At 37.6% G+C, this 20527-nt stretch overlaps 1 protein-coding gene across 1 annotated transcript in view; it reads left to right on the plus strand.

Moving 5' to 3' along the window:
- RIMS1 (regulating synaptic membrane exocytosis 1) overlaps positions 1–20527 on the plus strand; it is a 685283-nt gene that overhangs the window by 230219 nt on the left and 434537 nt on the right. The gene's annotated exons all lie outside the window — the stretch shown is intronic.

A 20527-nucleotide genomic window follows, 5' to 3' on the forward strand; every position in this document is an offset into this window, starting at 1 on the left:
TATGTACTTTCTGAAAGATAGACTTGTTCATCCTAGCAGTCCAGATATATTCAGTATTCTCTGCCAACACTGAAATTCAGTTTCATCAATACTTTTGTGGTCTTCCTTATTCATTGTCCAGCTCTCACATGCATAAGAGGCTATTGAAAATACCATAGCTTGGGTTAGGCTCATCTTAGTCTTCAAAGTGACATCTCTGCTCTTTCACAATTTAAAGAGATCTTTGGCAGCAGATTTGCCCAATGCAGTATGTCTTTTGATTTCTCAACTCCTAGTTTCATGGGCATTGATTGTGGATCCAAGTAAAGTGAAATCCTTGACAATCTCAGTTGTTTCTCTGTTTATGATATTGCTTATTGGTGCAGTGTGAGGATCCATGTTTTCTTTATGTTGAGGTGTAATCCATACTGAGAGCTATAGTATTTCATCTTCATCAGTAAGTACTTTAAGTCTTCTTCACTTTCAGCAAACAATGTTGTGCCATCTGGATATCACAGGTTGTTAATGATCCTTCCTCCAATCCTGATACTGCATTCTTCTTCATATAGTCCAGATTCTTGGATGATTTGCTCAGCACATAGATTGACTAAGTATGGTGAAACAGTACAACCCTGAAACACACCCTTCATGATTTTAAACCTTCAGTATCCCCTTATTCTGTTTGAACAACTACCTCTTGGTCTATGTACAGGTTCCTCACAGACACAATTAAGTGTCCTGGAATTCCTATTCTTTATAATATTATCTATTTCATAATTGATATTTCATAATATCAAACATAATAATAATTTGTTATGATCCACACAGTCGAATCCCTTTGCATAGTCAATTAAACACAGGTAAACATCTTTCTGGTATACTTTTCTTCCAGTCAAGATACACCTAATATCAGTAATAATATCCCTCATTCCATGGCCTCTTCTGAATCTGTCTTGAATTGCTGGTAGTGCTCTGTTGACATAATGTTGTAACCATTTTTTAAAATTATCTTCAGCAAAATTTTGCTTGACTGATATTAAGGATATTGTCCAATAATTTCCATATCCTGTTTGATCACCTTTCTTTGGGATGGACACAAATATAGATCTCTCCCAGTTAGTTGGCCAGGTAGCTGTCTTCCACATTTCTTGGCATAAATGAATAAGTACCTCTAGCACTGCATCTGTTTGTTGAAACATCTCATTGGGTATTCTGTCAAGGCCTCAAACCAAAAAAACCAAACTCACTGCCATCGAATCAGATCTGACTCATAGCAATCCCTCTTTGGGTTTCTGAGGCAGTATCTCTATGGAAGTAGATTGCCCAGTTTTCGTTCTGAGGAGTGGGTGGTGGGTTTGAACCACCAGCCTTGTGGGTAGCAGTCAAATGCCTTAGGCTGTATGCCACCAGAGTAATTCCTTGTCAAGGCCTAGAGCCTTGTTTTTCACTAGTCCCTTCAATGCAGCTTACATTTTTTCTTTCAGTACCATTGGCTCTTGATCATGTGCTACTTCCTGAAATGACTGAATGTCAACTAGTGCTTTTTGGTACAGTGACGCTGTGTATTCTGTCCATCTTCTTTTGATGCTTCCTGCATTGTTTAATATTTTGCCAAATAGAATTCTTCAGTATTAAAACGCAAGGCTTGAATTTTTTTCTTCAGTTCTTTCAGCTGAAGAAATTTCTTTCAGAAATGCTGAGTATGTTCTTCCTCTTTGATTTTCCAAACTCAGGACTTTGCCCATTTCATTATAGTACTTTACTTTGTCCTCCTGAGCTACCCTTTGAAATCTTCTGTTCAGCTCTTTTACTTCATAGTTTCTTCCATTCACTTTACATACTCTCCATTCAAGAGCAAGTTTCACAGTCTCTTCTGATATCCATTTTGGTCTTCCACTTATTATATAAGTGACAATAGAGAAATAACTCTTTCTGAATTTCAGGTTTTTTATTCCCCTCTTCAGCAAAATGGGAAATTGTTATGAGACTTAGGTAATGCACAGGATGTATCTAACACACTCCTTGTCATAGAACAGGCTTTGAAAATATTTTATTTGACTTTAAGTTATTTTAGTTCGGTTGAGTTCAAAGCTGATGGTCTACTCAGTGGAGACAATCTGTAGACCTCTGAAAAGTAAGTAGGGAAGGAATCCATCCCACACTGGATTCTGATATTTTTATCCCAGTTTACACATGATCTCTCAGTGCTGGTTTCCTCACTTTTTGAAACTGGGGTGCCAATTCTAAACTCATGCATAGGATTTCTGGGAGGATTAAATGAAATAATGAATTAAAAACTTAACATATAGAAGGTTATTTTTATTAATATTTTACTTCCATGACTTCAGCTAATATAATACATTTGTCAGTGTCTCCAGTAAGGAAAGGATTGTTCCATTTTTGTATGCCCTCCCTACTCCCACTTTCCTGTGAGATTTTGCAGAATCAATAGTAGATTGGCTTTGCTTGTAAGGTCAGAAATGTGCCACAATGATATTGAAGAAAATGGACAGTGGAATTGTTAGATTTTGTCTTGTTGCCTCTGGGGTAAAATGTTTATTGAGATTTCCAAGAAACTATTTAAAAAGTTAATGAAATGACAAAATGTTACCTATACTGGAGGCGTGAATGTGCCACCCTTATTTCTGCATTCTGCACAGGAGAGTCTCAGTAAAGCTATTTGCACTTTAACATTATGGTCATATGGAGAAAAAAGGAATGGAAACATTTTTGTAATTATATGAGTTGGATAGATAACTGTCCATGTAGTTTTCATGTTCAGTTATAAATAATAGATTCTACTCAAGGCCGAACCAATGTGTTTGAATGGTGGTGGTGGGGGAGCTAAAGAATACCAAAACATCTGCCCTGTCTGTCCAAACACTCTAGTTTCCAGCACTTTAATTATTCCAATGAGTTTTTCTGCATATCATTCATTTAAGATAATAAACAATTCAACAGATGTAGCTAGTGTAAGTTACCTCTATTACAAGTGATGGGTGATATGATATCATACTTAGTCAGATTGGCAAATACCTTGATTAATGTTTCACATAAAAAGAAAAAATGTGAGCTAGTGGGACCTAGAGCCAGTAAGTTTTGAAGAAGGGGTAAACTGCTTGTTGAGAAAGATGTACATAATTTGGTTTGGCCCTGAGAGCACACATGCAGGTAAGAAGTTGGGATGCTGAGGTGCACTAATGTACAGTCCATTGATGTAAAAGTTCATTCTGGACCTGACCATGTCTTAGATATGCATGTTCTTGAGTTTCAAAAATTGTGGACCAGAGCTTCTCAAATCTTAATGTACATACAAATAATCTAAGGCCCCTGACAAAATGCAGATTTTGATTCAGTAGCTTACAGTGGTGCCAGATGGTCTGCATTTCTAAGAAGCTCCAAGTAATGTGATGCTCTTGGTCTTCAGATAACACTTTGAGCAGAGAGGTTAAAGATTACTAAGTTTATTTTACTTTGTGTGAAAAGACTTTTCCCACTGGTTATTGTAGTGGCTTTGCTTAGAATTTCAGCAGAATGTACTTGTGACTTTTTATTCTTTCTCAAACTGTTAGTATTAGCAAAATGGATATCTGACACTAATATATCAAAACATAACAGATTTACAAGCTATATGTATTATGTAAATATTTATGATTGCCCTAATATTTTTCCATAGATGTTATTTTGCTGTAATCTGCCAGGTATTTGGCCACTGTTCAGAAAATTGCAAATATTTTGAATTTTAAAAAACAGAGTATTTGATCACATTTGAATTATTACAATAAATGTGTGATTTCATTTTTAAGTGGAATTTTTAATATGGTTTATCTATTTTTCTTATCATTAAATAATTATAAGGAAATCTCTGAATCCATATCTATATGATCTTTTAAAGCACAATTGCACCATACAGCTAGAAAATTTTAAGAGATGCTACTTTCAGTTGTTAACTTCTATTTCTATTCCTGTTTTTACCAAAATAGATCACAAATCACAGAGCAGTGATCTAGTTCAAACTCATTGTCTAACTGTTCTATTGGAAAGAGAGCATACAAAAGTAAAGAACACAGAAATAGTTGAAATATACTTTCTGTGAATTTTTCACCTCTGTTCTGTTAGTCATCTACTGTCCATTTGTAACAAATCTCATGTGAAAGCTTTGAGAGCTCCTTGGCATACTAACAAATAAAATAATTACAACACATGACATGAGAATTTGACAACTTTGTAGCTTGATTATGGAAGTTTCCTTTGCACACCTTTAGATTACCTGTGTGCGATCATTCTCATATGATCAGACATTACACAAATCACCGTTAATAGCAATTAGGACAAACTACAAGATGACAGCTTTAGGCTATATTGAAGAGCTAAAAGGAAAGATATCACCTCTGATTTTTTAGTCTCGTGGAAATGTGAGAATTTTAGTTCCGCCACTTCCTGTATACTAAATATAAATGATTAAGCAATACTTATCCCAGAGCTCCTTCACTATTCTATATTTCTCAACTCAGTGCTCAACAGAATATCTTCTGGCCTAGAATAGCAGTTTATCTATCTATGATATAAATTGCCAGTGGTTCTAAATAAGGAAGTGTTATTCTTGCCACTGAGTTTAAAATATAGAAAATGTTCCTCAATATGAAAAAGTAATTATAGAATTCAGATTCTGTTGAATTGATGTGAACTAAAATCTGGGGGAAATAATTGAAAAGAGAAAAGCTTTGCATTGGTACACACTCAGGAAGCAATGGAAACAAATCTATAGCATGGTGGTCCAGCTTCTGAGGTATGAGGTATTGGAAGTAGAGGTGGAATCCACTATCAATGTCAGAATGAGGCATTTGTGGTGAAATTCTGAAATCCTTAAACTCTAACATCCATTCATTTCAATTTAGTCATGTATTTATTACTCAAACACTTATTATTTACTAGGTACACAACAATATACTCTATGTTATTAAGGGGAAGAAAAAGAGTAGAAGAGAAGCCTTTGAAACTATAACAATAGAGATGGAAAGAACGAGTAAACATGAAAAATAATTAAAATGCATGTGTAGATGACTGATAATATTGTCCAAAGTATTGGCGTTAAGGGAAAACAATGACGAATATATTCAAGGAAGTATTCTGGCAAAGAATCGTGTTGGAAACCAATGATGCATATACATTGGAAGAGAGGAAGTGGGAAGGAATCCGAGATATAGAAAGCAACATAGGCAAGGAAGGGTGCATAGGTGTGTATGTGTGAGAGAGAAACAGAAACAGAGAAACACACACATGCACACATACACAGAGAGGTGGATGTAGGTGTGTAGGCATATAGGGGTGTATTTATATGGAGGTGTGTGTGCATGGAAGTGTCATATGTGAAGATATTTCTATGTAGTCATAGAAACAAAATCATCCTGAATTAAACAGAAAGAATCCAATATATGGGAGGTTTAAAAAGGATGTCGGGGTAGCATCTGACCTCTAACTTCATAAGTGGGAAGGAGGATTCAGAACAACTTCAGCAGGCCAAGGCTGATTCCTGTGAGTTGGAGATCAGATATACCAACACTCTCCACCTTTTCACCAATTCTGACACCAACCGTTCCTCCCAATAGCACTCTTTACCTCTCTGCTGAGTTTGATAATTTGTTGCAAAGGCCACATAAAACTCACAGACAATACTCATGGTCATGAGGTTTATTAGGAAAGTAACTGGTTACTATTCAGTATTAGAAACATCTCAGGATACAGTTCTCACCTGTGCCACAGGCATGCTTCTTTCTGGCCTCAGCCTCTTGGCCCTTTGTTTCTGCAGCCCCTTGGCCTCTGCCCTGCTCAAGCAAGTGTTACAAAGCTCTTTTAACTCTGCCAGTAGATTCCCAGAGAGGCATTCTACTCCACCAGCAAACCTCCTGCCTGAAGGCACTCTATGTTCTCATTCAGTGAAAGCCTCGTGAGATGGCAAAACTGACCAGTCCCCATGCGAGGGTTCAACATACATTATTTGCATGGTCCCTCCCCCACAAGGGTGCCATGTACCTTATTTACATTATTATCAAGTTATCCAATCCCCTTAGTGGGCCACAGGTACCTCACATTTATATAGTTCCACCCCATCATCTGGTGGGAGTCACAAAGAACATGGCTAGAAAGGCCATATTAAGTAATTCACTTACAATACCTCAGGAGAACTAAAAAGACAGCATAGAACTAATTCTCTGTCAGTTAAAAAATACTTTTTGATTTATTCATGATCTTCCCCACTTGTTTCATGTGTGAATGTCCATTTGCCACAAATAGGCTCTAGGTTACTAGAGTTTATTCTACAGTGTGCAGATTATAGATAGATAGATAGATAGATAGATAGATAGATGGGTTTGGAGAGTCTGGCTTGTCATAGAGCACTGAGCTCTTTCCTTTCAGAAATGATGTCTGGGAAAAGAAAATAGTCTACCCCTGGAACATTGTAGATTTATATTTATTCATAAGGGTTTGTTTAAGAGGCATTCTATTTATATAAATCCTGTGTAAATAGAAATGTTTTACTGCTGTTTCATTCAGATTTTATCCCAACTCCTTAAGAAGAAACTTAGAATTTTAAAAAAATAAAATGTATAAAATAAGTTCATAATGTGAAGCACAGGGAATAGACAAAGAGTATAGTATGTGAATAAAAGCTTCTTGTATATCAAATCTTACGATCTATGTCTGATTATTTCTGTCCTCTTTCTGACATAACTATTTGCATCTATTTGCATTCTCCGTCTTCATTTAGAAGTTGCTCTGGTGGCATAGTGCCTAAGGCATTTGATTGCTAACCAGAAGGCTGGCAGTTCAAACCCACCAGCCACTCCTTGGAAGGAAGGTTGGGCAATCTACTTCCGTAGTGATACTGCCTCAGAAACTCAAGGAGGGGTCGCTGTTAATTGAAATCAACTCAATGGTAGTGAGATTGGTTTGTTTTTTTATCATTGATTCAGAAGATAGCTACTGAGCACTTTCTTAGTACAGCTGCTATTCTCAGATTGTCTTTGCTTTATAGGGAAAACAAAGACAGAAACAAAAACCACATGTAGATACCCCACTAAATATACTAAGCACTACATATGAGGGAGCGTTGTGGCTTTCATCAAAAAGTACTATACAGCCATAATGAAGACACAACTAACTAAGCCTGCAGGGGTTCGTGTGAATGTAGTGACAAGAGGTTAAGAAGGATTTCCAGAGGAGGGACACAGGATTTGGGTCCTAAAAGATAACTGGACATTATCCAGGCAATGAAAGAAGCAAAAGAACATGCCAGGCTTGCCTACCTCTCTTGTATCTTGGTAAATGACTGTTACTTATCCCAGGATTTGTCTTATTTCCTTGCTTACTTTAGATCCACAGCTTTTCTATTGCTGGGCCCTTCTTACCTTTCATTTACTAACCACCCAGATGAAAGGCCCCATGACAAGGTGTGTGTTTCATTCTGACTTCAGTGGGCAGTGAGGAGCTGCTCATGGAAACGTGGCTGTCCCCAAACAAACTCCTGCCTATTGCTTGCCCTTCACTGAGCCTTTGATGTTTTTGTGTTAAATGCCTAACTTTATGTACTGAATTCTGAACTAGTATTCAGAATGATACTTTGGACCTTTCACATGTCCTTTTTCAAGAACAAATTCCAGGAGTCCTCTCTTACCTCTGAAATGGCTGGATGTTCCTGTTTTGGGCTTGTATGGACACTTCCTTTTTTTTTTTTTTTTTTTTCAATTCCAACTCATAGGGACTCCCCCTTTGGGTTTCCAAGATGGTATAAATCTTTTTTTTTTTTTTAATTATGCTTTAGGTGCAAATTTACAGAGCAGAATTTGTTTTACATTCAACATTTAGTGTCCATTTGGTCACTTCCTTTGTTCTTGTTGGTACGTGCCACTGGATTGAGTTAGACTCATAGTGACCCTAGATGCAACAGGGCAAAATACTGCTAGATCTTGTACCACCCTCACAATTCTTGCTATGTTTGAGCCCATTGTTGCAGCTATTATGTCAATCTGTCTCATTGATAATAATAACCAAAGAAAATCTATCAAGAGAGCAACTCTGTAAGAAGTGATTTATAGCATGTGTGAATGGTAACTAGAAATGCAAGTTAGTCTTTTCACTACATAAATGACAATTTGTGTTGGGTAGGCACAAATATCTGAGGAACAAGAATGTAATGGTGCCTTAGGCTAGCAATTCTCAGATGTACTTTCAGTGTTTTACTTTCTCAGTGTTTAGGTTTTTTTTTTTTTTTTTTTGGTTTGTGTTTTCACATTGAATGAATGATTCATTTGCCAGAGAGTCACCAGATAAATATGGATTTTTCAGTTAAATCTAAATTTCAGGTGAACAGTGAATAGTTCTTCAGTATTTCCCTAAAATTTTTAGTATGGCATGTAATTATACTGAAAACCCATATCCCGCAGTGGAACATACTGAAAGATTATTCTTGTTTATCTGAAATCCAGTTTTAATTGTGCAGCTTATACATTTACTTGTATGTAAATATGGCAACACAATTGATCAGTAATAGAGACTAAATTCCCTCTTTTCCAAGACGATTTACAATTAAAAGACATTTTCATTGTACAAAACTTAACATTTTTAAAACAGTATTTTCAAAGTGTCAAGCAACTATGAAATATTTTTAGTGGTTACTTTTCCCTTGAACAGGTTTCTGCTCATTCAAGGTTTTAAAAAAACACTTCTTTAGACTAAGTGGGAAAATCTCTGTAAAATTATAGAATTGCTTTCCCTGATATGAATCATTATCAAAGAGGTAGGAAAAATATCATGGTACTATAAATTTCTAGAGATTGGGAGCTACAAGAAACATTAAAGATCACTTAAAGTGATTTTTAAAATATAGTTAAGGAACTGAGGCACAGTATTTGATGATAAGTGACTTAGTAACAAATTATCAAGTGAATAAAATGAGACTTATTTCCAAATCTTCCAGCTCCCAATCCCATGCTACATGGATGTTTAAATATGAGGGTGTATGCTTTCTCCTCTCCAAGGCAGTTGAAATGCATAATTGCTAGGTAATTAAAAGGAGGAAATTAACCAAATTGAATAACTTTTAAAACTGCACTAAGTTGGACATCATAGACCACAACTAACAACTTCCAACAGAATTAATTGGTTACATACTCAACCAGTCATCCATTGCCAGTAGTTAAGAGCTAGGAGCCACACTATTTAGTTAAAATCCTTGCTTTGTCGACAACTGACTGTGTTACTCTGGCCACCTAAGCTTTCTGTACCTCAATGTCTTTTTCTGTAAAAAGGAGTATGATCATAGTAATATGTCAGAGATTATGGTAATAATTATATGAGTGAATCTCTGGAAATAATTTCTAACAATATGTGACACTGGTGAGGGTCTAGTAAGGTGAGAGTTTCCTATTATATGTTATTGTTCTTGGCATTGCTAATACATCGGATACCTACAAATAGTGAGGGGTGATAATTTCTCAGTCTGAAAAGCTGTACTTTAAGCATAGATTTTAGTGATTTTATGGACATATTCAAGGGCATAACATAAATTATTGCTTTAATAATTTTTCAAAGACAAAAGACTTCACCCTACCAATATTTCCAACCAAATATAGATATACAATTTCCTCTTCTGTTGCCTTCACTTAATTAATACCACTTCTGAGATTCAACCCTACTTTTTCTTTCATCTTTTAAAAGATTAATTTGAAAAATGTGCTTGCAGTAGAAAATTAGTATGTGAATTTGTAATGTTATGAAGTCCTTTTAGTGATTTAAAAAACCAGAGAAACAAAAACCAGAAAGCAAGCAGTTGCTTTGCATTCAGGTTCCTTCAGTGACTTCCCAAGAGACTCAATTATTCACTCATGGGAAGAAGAATAGCTTCCCACATCAGTTTCTGATCATCCCAATTAGAGGTTTATAACTAGAAAAGTTTGGGACAAGTTTCCAAATTTAGTTGCTGTAGTGTGTTAAATTCCCAAAGAGCCACAGAGGAGACTGACTATATTTGTCTCAGTAATACTTTTGGATAGGAAGTCCAAGATGAACTAGATACAATTTTAATATAGCAAGAACTTACCTCTTTAAATATGCCTAAACAAGTAGCCCACTGCATTGGCAGAGAATTGAACCCGGGTCAACTGTTTGGAAGGTAGCCATGTTCAACACTATACCACAATGCTGCACGTTTTTTAAGAGCAAAGTTGTTTTTTTTTTTTTTTCACTTTTTAAGAGCAACGATGTCACTTCAAAGACTAAGATACCTGATCCAAGCCATGGTCTTCAGTAGCCTCATATGCATGTGAGAGTTGGACAATGAATAAGGAAGACCACAGAAGAATTGACCACATTTGAATTGTGATGTTGGCAAAGAATATTGAATGTACCATGGACTGCTAGAAGAATGAACAAATCTGTCTTGGAGGAAGTACAACCAGACTGCTCTTTAAAAGCGAGAATGGGCAGACTTCGTCTCATCCTCTTTGGTCATTTTGTCAGAAGGGTTCAATCCCTGGAGAAGGATACCATCCTTGGTAAAGCGGAGGGTCAGCAAAAGATGGTAAGAATCTCGGTGAAGTGTGCAGACACAGTGGCTGCAACAGTGGGCTCAAGCGTAGCAACAATTGTGGGGATGATGTGAGATCGAGCAGTGTTTCGTTCGGTTGCACATGGGTCACCATTAGTTGGACCTGACTTGACAGCACCTAACAATAAACAAGTAGACAGCTGTAATATTGTTATTTGTTATTTGATGGGTTCAAATACAATATACTATCCTGAAAGGAGCCCTGATGGCACAATGTTTAAGTGTTTGGCTACTAACTGAAAGATTGGTGGTTTGAACCCACCCAGTGGCTCCACAGGAGACAGACTTGGCAGTATGGGTCATAAATATTACAGTCTAGGAAACCCTATGAGACAGTTCTACTGTCTCATGGGTCACTATGAGTCAAAATCTACTCAATGGCACCTAATAACAGCAACATCATACCTTGCTACTCAGTGGCATCTAATAGCAACAGCATAGTACCCTGAAAGGCACAGAAGAGCTTGGTTGTGTGTTGCTGAAATACTCAAATTCACAAAATTCTGGTAACAGTTTATGGTAGCATACTCCAGTTTCCTTCATGCTGATCTGTTACCATATCTGTGGCAAAGAGTGAGTGATACGTATTCCTGCTCCACTGTGATAACCATAGTGGATACCAGAACATCAGAAGAATTTCAGACTGTGAACTTCAAACTTAGCATTTAGTGAAACCTATGGAATGTTGTCAATTTAAGAGCTGGAATTTAGATCCAAACCAAACTAAACTCACTGCCCTGGAGTCGGTTCTGACACATAGCGACCTCTCCTTGGGTTTCCAAGGCGGTATCACTACGGAAGTAGATTGCCCAACCTTCCTTCTGAGTAGTGGCAGGAGTCTCTTAATTTTTTTTAACAGCTGTTAAAGAGGAGTTAAGTGGAACAATGTTCTTCTTAGGTGCTTTGAGTCAGTTTGGATTCATAGCGACCCTATGTATAACAGAAGAAAACCCTACCCAGTCCTGCACCATCCTCACAACTGTTGCTGTACTTGAGCCCATTGTTGCAGCCACTGTGTCAGTCCATCTCATTGAGGGTCTTTCCCTTTTTTACTGACCCTCTACTTTACCAAGCATGGAACAACAGTGAAGGGTAGTAGTTTCTTAGTGTGCAGCAATGTAAAGCATCTCTACTGTGGAAAATACTACTCATTCATTTGTTCACAGATCTGTTTGTACATTAATTAATGAGTTCCTTAACTTATGCATGCATTTATTTGTTCATTCATCACTTATTCAGCAAATGCAAATCAAAGAATGTGCTAGGTATTGGAGATATGAAGACAAGTGCGTTTCCTGATCTTGAGGCCTCCATTTGTGACTTGCATGAGAGGTCTAGTTCCAGTATCAGTTCTATACATCTTGCTCTGAAAGAAATTCTATAAAATTTTTGGAAATATTTTCACCTGATGAAACTAGATATCAGAGCAAACTATAATCTCTGTAAAATCAGAGACCACATTTTCCACACTATATCCACTGTGCATGGCAAATAATTGGTTAATAGTTGTTAAGAAAAAAAATTAATATTTGGATATAGGTGAGGCTGTGGAATTCTTTCAAAAGCAATGTGTCTTTTAGGTTCAAACACAACCTAAACTATCTAATGTAAAGACCTATTGTAGTTGTCACTCATACAAAGAGTTTTCCTTGAGCTACTGATACTGCCTTGGAAACCCAAGAAGGGGTTGCTATGAATTGGGTCCAACTTGATTGATGGCAGTGAGTTAGTAGAAATTAAAGTGGCCAACATGAAAATGGAGTGAGGAAATAGTATAACCTCCAGGTCTGCATTTAGATCAATAAGTACTTCTTAGCCCAAACTTTCTCCTGGGAACCACTATCTCTGAATAAGTATCACATTCATGTCAGCAGTAACAGCAGTGATTGGTACTAAGTGGCATATTAAATTAATGACGTTTTTCCCAGTTATCTGGCCGAGAACGCTTTGCCTTCCTAAGCCCCTTTTTGATCTGAGACATTGATGTTTTCTTATTGAAAAGGCAGTTTGGAAGTTGATGGGGGGATGCAGGCAGCATTCTGTGTTGGCATGGGGCTGAGGTGACAGGAGGATTTTAGCAGCTTGTGGGTGGATGTTGGTGGAGCAGGTGGCTTTGGGAGAAGGAAGTGACTGTCAGGATTCAGTGGCATTTGTGGGCGTGTATAGGCAAGCATAAAAAAAAAGTTGGGTTTTTTAAAAACACTTTGGTATTCTTGTAATGAGAATTGCAGTCCAGGGTTTTTGATGTTCTAAGTCACAGCATTTTAGTTTGTCATTGTGTACAGTTTTCGGAAAAGAGCCCAGTGGGTTTAATGATAAATAAGAGCATTGTATTAGTGATCTATTGCTGCTACAACAGAAATATTACAAGTGGATGGCTTTAATGAACAGAAATTTATTTCCTCACAAGTTGGGTTGGAGATCCAAATTCAGAGCACTGGCTCTAGAGGAAGCCTTTCTTTCTGTTTCTCTGGAGAAATCCTTCTCTCTTCAGCTTCTGCTTCCTGCTTCCTTGGAGAGCCCATATGTATTGGCATGTGTTTTACTCCATCTCTCCTCTGCTCGCTTGTTTAATCTCTTTCATGTCTCAAAAGAGATTGACTCAAGATACACCCTTCAATAATCCTGCCTTATTAGCATAACAAATACAACCCGTTCCCAAATGGCATTATAACCACAGGCATGGAGGTTAAAATTTATAACACATATTTTGAAGTGACAAAATTCAATCTATAATAAGCAATAACTGATTTTCAGGTTATGTTAATGAAACCTGAAGGGTGATACAAGTTTTGAGACTATGCTTTGGGTAGTCAATAGTAGGTCTTTTTATTTCCTGTTTTCTCAGAGAATAAGCAATTTTTGTCCCAGTGTTTCTGTTGTTGGTTGATTTGAGTGGTCTCAGTTGCTGCAAATGGAAAGAAGCTGTTTTCAGTATGTTGATTGGAGCCATATCACTAATTGTTACTTTGAGCACTTGGTATCATGTGGCATGCATGTCTTCATCCCTGAAGAAATCTGGGCACAAGGTCATGTGTAATGGAAGAGCTGCTTGTATCCCCTTTGGTATTGATGTGGCCAACATGATCCCAACTTCTTTTGGGTGTTAGAATAAAATTTTGATTTAATTCTCTGTTGAAACCACAAACAACAAAATATTAACATTTCCCCTCCTAATTTCCAAAAAGACACTAATGAAATATACAATAAGGAAGGTTAAACAATTGTTCTTGTTTGGTGCTGTTGAGTCGTCTCCAACTCATGGCAATGTTATGTACACCAGAACAAAACACTACCCGGTCCTGTGCCAGTCTCATGATCCTGTAGCCACTGTGTCAATTCATCTTGTTGAGGGCCTTCCCCTCATTTGTTGACCCTCCATTTTACCAAGCATGATATTCTTCTCCAGATAATGATCCCTTCTGACATGTGACCACAGTAGGTGAGATGAAGTTTGGCCATTCTCTCTTCCAAGGAGCATTTTGGCTGCACTTCTTCTGGGACAGATTTGTTAGTTCTTTTAGCAGTCTGTGGTATTTTCAGTATTCTTTGCCAACACCACAATTCAAAAGCATCAGCTCTTCTTCAGTCTTCCTTATTGATTGTCCAGCTCTCACATGCGGATGAAGCCAAAAAACCAAACTCACTGCCATCAAGTCAAATCTGACCCATAGGAACCTCTCCTTGGGTTTCCGAGGCAATATCTCTATGGAAGTAGAGTCTTCCTTCTGAGGAGTGGCTGATGGGTTTGAACCTCAAGCCTTATGATTAGCAGTCAAATGCCTTAGGCACTACGTCACCAGAGGTGATTGATAATACCATGGCTTGGGTTAGGTGCACCTTAGTCTTTAAGGAGACATCTTTGCTCTTCACTTGAAAGAGGTCTTTTGCAGCAGATTTTCCCAATACAATACATCTTCTGATATTTTGACTGATACTTCTATTGGTGTTGATTGTAGAACCAAGTAATATGAAGTCTTTGACAACTTTAGTCATTTCTTTGTGATGCTGCTAATTGGTCCAGTGGTGAGTTTTGTTTTCTTTATGTTGAGGTGGAATCCATGCTGTAGACTGTAGTCTTTAATCTTCATCATTAAGTTCTTCAAGTCATCCTCACTTTCAGCAAGCAAAGTTGTGTTGTCTGCATATTTCATGTTGTTAATGAGTCTTCCTCCAATCCTAATGCCCATGTTCTTCATCATATAGTCCAACTTCTCAGAATATTTGCTCAATGTACAGATTGAATAAGTATGGTGAAAGGATACAAGCCTGACACACTCCTTTCCTGATTTTAAACCATGCAGTGTCCCTTTGTTCTGTTTGAATGACAGCCTCCTAGTCTATGTCATTTCTTCCATTTGTTTTAGCTACTCTGCATTCAAGGACAAGTTTCAGAGTCTCTTGTGACGTCCATTTTGGTCTTTTCTTCCTTTTCTGTCTTTTTAGTGATCTTTTGCTTTCTTCATGGATAATGTTCTTGATGTCACTCCACAATTCCTCTGATTTTGGTCACTGGTGTTCAATGCATCAAATCTATTCTTTAGATGGTCTCTAAATTCAGGAGGGGTAATCAAGTTCATATTTTGGCACTTGTGGACTTGTTTTAATTGTCTTCATCTTCAACTTGAATTTGCATATGAGCAGTTGATGGTCATGAGCACAATAAAGTGTTCTGGAATTCCCATTCTTCTCAATGTTACCCATAATTTGTTATGATCCACAAAATTGAAAGCTTTTGTATAGTCAATAAAACACAAGTAAACATCTTTCTGGCATTCTTTGGTTTAGCCAGGATCCATCTGACATCAGCAATGATATTCTTCATTCCACATTCTCTTCTGAATCCACCTTGCATTTCTGAAAGTTCTCGGTCAATATACTGCTACAACCATTTTTGAATTATCTTCAGTATGATTTTATTTGCATGTGATACTAATCATATTGTTCACTAATTTCCACCTTCTGTTGGATCACCTTTCTTTGGAGTGGGTACAAATATACATTTCTTCCAGTCAGTTGGCCAGGTAGCTGTCTTCCAAATCTCCTGGCATAGCCGAGTGAGTGTCTCCAGCATCCTTTTGTTGAAACATTTCAATGGTTATTCCATCAATTCCTGGAGCCTCATGTTTTTGCCAGTTCCTTCAGTGCAGCTTTGACTTCTTCCTTCAATACCATTGGTTCTTGATCATATGCCACCTCCTGAAATGGATGAACATTGACCAGTTCTTTTTGGTATACTAACTCTGTGTATTCCTTCCATCTTTGTTTTGATGTTTCCTACATCATTCTATATATTGCCCATAGAATCTTTCAATATTGCAACTTGAGTCTTAAATTTTCTTTAAGGTCTTTCAGCTTGAGAAATGCTGAGCATGTTCTTCCCTTTTGGTTTTCTAACTCCAGGTCTTTGCACATTTCATTATAATAATTGACTGTGTCTTCTTGAGCTGATCTTTGAATTCTTCTGTTCAGCTCTTTTATCTTGTCATTTCTTCCATTTGTTTTAGCTACTCTGCATTCAAGGACAAGTTTCAGAGTCTCTTGTGACATCCATTTTTTGGTCTTTTCTTCCTTTTCTGTCTTTTTAGTGATCTTTTGCTTTCTTCATGGATAATGTTCTTGACATCATTCCACAATTCCTTTGATTTTGGTCACTGGTGTTCAATGCATCAAATCTATTCTTTAGATGGTCTCTAAATTCAGGAGGGGTAATCAAGTTCGTATTTTGGCACTTGTGGACTTGTTTTAATTGTCTTCACCTTCAACTTGAATTTGCATATGAGCAGTTGATGGTCTGTTCCACAATCAGCTCCTGGCCTTGTTTTGACTGAAGATAATGAGCTTCTCCATTGCCTCTTGCTACAGATGTAGTCAGTCTGATTCCTGTGTACTCCATCTGGTGAAGTCCAGGTGTATAGCTGCTTTTTGTGTTGTTGAAAAAGGTATTTGTAATGAATAAATTGTTGGTCTTGCAAAATTCTATCATATGATCTCCAATGTGATTTCTATCACCAAGGCCATATTTTCCAACTACCAGTGATTCTTCTTTGTTTTTAACTTACTGTTGCTTTTCAATCACTAGTGATAATCAACACATCTTGATTGCATGTTCGGTCAGTTTCAGACTGCAGAAGTTGGTAAAAATCTTGAATTTCCTCATTTTTGGCTTTGTTGGTTGGTGTGTGAATTTGAATAATAGTATTAACTGGTCTTCTTGTAGGCGTATGGATATTATCCTATCACTAACAGCATTGTACTTCAGGATAGATCTTGATACATTCTTTGTGATGAGGTGATGATGAATGCCACATCATTCCTCTTCAATTTGTCATTCCAGCATAGTGGATAATATGATTCTCTGATTCAAAATGGCCATAACCAGTCAGTTTCAGCTCACTAAAACTTAGAGTATTGATCTTTATGTGTTCCATTTCACTTTTGATAACTTCCTATTTTCCTAGATTCTTCAAGTTACCTTTAATGAGGTGTTTTCCTATGCCCGAGGTGCCTGGGCTATCCCACTTCATATATTCCATGTTCTAATTATTAATAGACATTTGCAGCTGTTTCTTCTTATCTTGAGTTGTGCCACATCAGGAAATGGAGGTCACAGAAACTTTACTCTGTCCATATCATTAAGGTCAGCTCTACTCTGAGGAGGCATCTCTTCCCCAGTCATACTTTGAGTGCCTCTGATCTGAGGGGCTCATCAAATGGCACTATATTGGACAGTGTTTTAGGGCTATTCATAAAGTTTTCCAGTAATATATCAGGCACTGTTTCACTGCTATTTATAAGGTTTTCACTAGCCAATTATTTGAGAAGTGGATGGCCCCTTCCTTCTTCTGAGTCTGCCTTAGTCTGGAAGCTCTGCTGAAACCTGTCCATAATGGACATTTGAAACACTGGTGGCATAGCCTCCAGCCTCACAGCAATGTGCAAGCCACCACTGTATGACAAACTGACAGACAAATTTGTCTCTCTTAGTTGTTCCAAACAGCTCCACTTACTTCCGGGTCTCCCTTAGCCGCTCCTAACCTGCTTCTGGCTTGCTTCCTTCCTGGTCTCCCTCAGCTGCTTCAGTTCCACCACACTGGCTCACAATAAATCAATGAGAAAGCTATGAAAAATCCAAATACATTAACCATAATGGCTTTACAAATATATTTTAGGAAATGAATAGTAGATATCTTTTTCTAATAGATTTTTTTGATATTCTGTAGTCATTTAAAAACACTATCATGTCACTGTCATGTCATTAGAAAAGCACAAGCATAAGCAAGACAATATTCAGTGCTATTGCTGTTGTTAGTTGCCATACAATTGATTGTAACTCATGGTAGCCCCATCTGTTCAGTGTAGAACTGCTCCATAGAGGTTTTCAGGCTGTGATCTTTCAGAAGCACGATGCCAGGCCTGGCTTTCTGAAGTGGCTCTGGGTGAATTAGAACTTCCAACCATATGGCTGGTAGTTTGGTCCTTAACTGTTTGAATTACCCCTGGATTCCTATTCAAAACTTTAACAATTTTTAGAATTCAGTTTAATGTTTAAAGATAAGCATATCTTTCAAGTACTCATATCACTTAGACAAGATCAGGCACGGTCAGGATGGTATGGCCTTAGACCAAATACTCATGTCACTTTAAAGACATGATGAATCTTAAATATCTTATAATTTCAAGTTGAAACAGTCATGTGAAGTCTTAAATACTGTACATTTATAAGCTCCAGTTGAAACAGGGAAAGAATGGAGATTGTCTTAGTTATCTAGTGCTGCTATAACAGTAACACCATAAATGAGTGGCTTTAACAAGCCAAATTTATCTTCTCACAGTTTGTTGTTGTTGTTATTTGCCACTGAGTCAGTCCTGACTCCTAGCGACCCCTCCTTGGGTTTCCGAGGCAGTTATCACTACGGAAGTAGGATTGCCCAACCTTCCCTTCCTTCCGAGGAGTGGCTGATGGGTTTGAACCGCCAGCCTCCTGGTTAGCAGTCAAGTGCTTTAGGCACTATGCTACCAGAGCTCCTATAGTTGTGTTGTTATGTGCTGTCAAGTCGGACCCGACTCATCCTGAGCCCTTCTTGGGTTTCCGAGGCAGTATAACTATGGAAGTAGATTGCCCCCTCTTCCTTCCAAGGAGTTGCTGGTGGGTTTGAACCGCCAGCCTTCTGGTTAGCAGTCAAGTGCCTTAGCCACTATGCTACCAGAGCTCTCACAGTTTAGGGGGTTAGAAGTCCCAATTCAGGATGCTGACTCTAGGGGAATGTTTTCTCTCTCTGTTGGCTATGGAAAAAAGTCCTTCTTTCTTTGAACTTCTACTCTTGAGAGATCTTCATTGACTTGGCATCCCTCTTCCCTCTCATCTCTGCTTTCTTATAATTTGTAAGAGATTGACCCCAAACATATCCTATGCTAATCCTGTCACATTAACATAAGAATGACAACTCATTCTCAAATGGGATTATAATAAAACTAAAAAAACCTCATTGCCATCTAGTCAGATCCAACTCATAGCAACCCCTCCTTGGGTTTCTGAGGCAATATCACTACAAAAGTAGATAGCCCAAACTACCTTCTGAGGAGTGGCTGATGGGTTTGAACTGCCAGCCTTCTCACTAGCAGTCAAATGCCTTAGGCACTACACCACCACAGCTCCTGGGACTATAATAGAGGTTAGAATTTAAAACACATATTTTTGGGGGACCCAATTCAATCCATAACAGGATTTTAAAATAAGTGATTACGTTATATATTTATTAATCAGAGATACGAAAGGGAAAAAGTCAAGGTCAGTTATGTGGCAAATCAACAAATATATGTTGAAAGCAGTTATGTATAATGTAGAGCCCCAACTGCATATTTTGTTCCTCAAAGGAACAAAGTTTAGACTGCAAGTGTGTTGGAAATAATAAGGGCATCTCTTGGTGTTCTGGGTTTTGCAGGGCTCTCCTGGGAATGCAGTATAGACAGCTCTGACATAGTTTGCGCTGGGATTTCTTCAAGTTACCTTTGATGAGGTGTTTTCCTATGCCTGAGGTGCCTGGGCTATACCACCATTCTTATGCAATGATTGTTTAAAGGTGTCTTTCTCTTAGGTCTCCTAATATATTTATAGTTTGCAATGTAAAATAATTGATTCTTTTAATGAGCAGTGATATTCTGGAAAAAAATTGAAATAACATTTAATTGAATAAGAATACAATGTGAAAATGGTCTCAATTTGATTTTTCTAGCCTTTCAAAATCCTCTTTGAAAGCTCTTTTGTGTGTAACTGTTTCTTCGCACCAAAAATACCATTTATTACTAAACACTTTCCCATAAGAAAAAATATGAATAAATATATTAACATATTTAAATATATATATGCATATACATATGGGACCTCTGGTAGCATAGTGCCTAAAGCACTTGACTACTAACCAGAAGACTGGCGGTTCAAACCCACTAGCCACTTCTCGGAAGGAAGGTTGGGCAATCTACTTCGGTAGTGATACTGCCTTGGCAACCCAAGGAGGGGTTGCTATGAGTCGGGTTCGACTCATGGCACATAACAACAACAACAACATATACATATGCATAGGGCCTAAGGCATTTGACTGCTAACCAGAACCCACCAGCCACTCCTTGGAAGGAATGTTGGGAAATCTACTTCCATAGTTTCCACCTCGGAAACCCAAGGAGGGGTTGCTATGAACCAGACCTGACTCCACAGCGGTGAGTTTGTTTTTTAGTTTTGACACACATATATATATGTATACATACACACATGTACATATACATATATATTTTTACATATACACATACATATACACACATGCATATATATACATACATATGTTCACATATACATATATATGTATATATATACACACACATATACATTGTTGTTGTTGTTATGTGCCGTCGAGTCAGCCCTGACTCATAGCGACCCCTCCTTGG

This window comes from Orycteropus afer, unplaced genomic scaffold (genome assembly GCF_000298275.1).
Source record: "Orycteropus afer afer isolate SDZICR_OR568_19922 unplaced genomic scaffold, OryAfe1.0 scaffold00133, whole genome shotgun sequence".
Lineage (NCBI taxonomy): Eukaryota > Metazoa > Chordata > Mammalia > Tubulidentata > Orycteropodidae > Orycteropus > Orycteropus afer.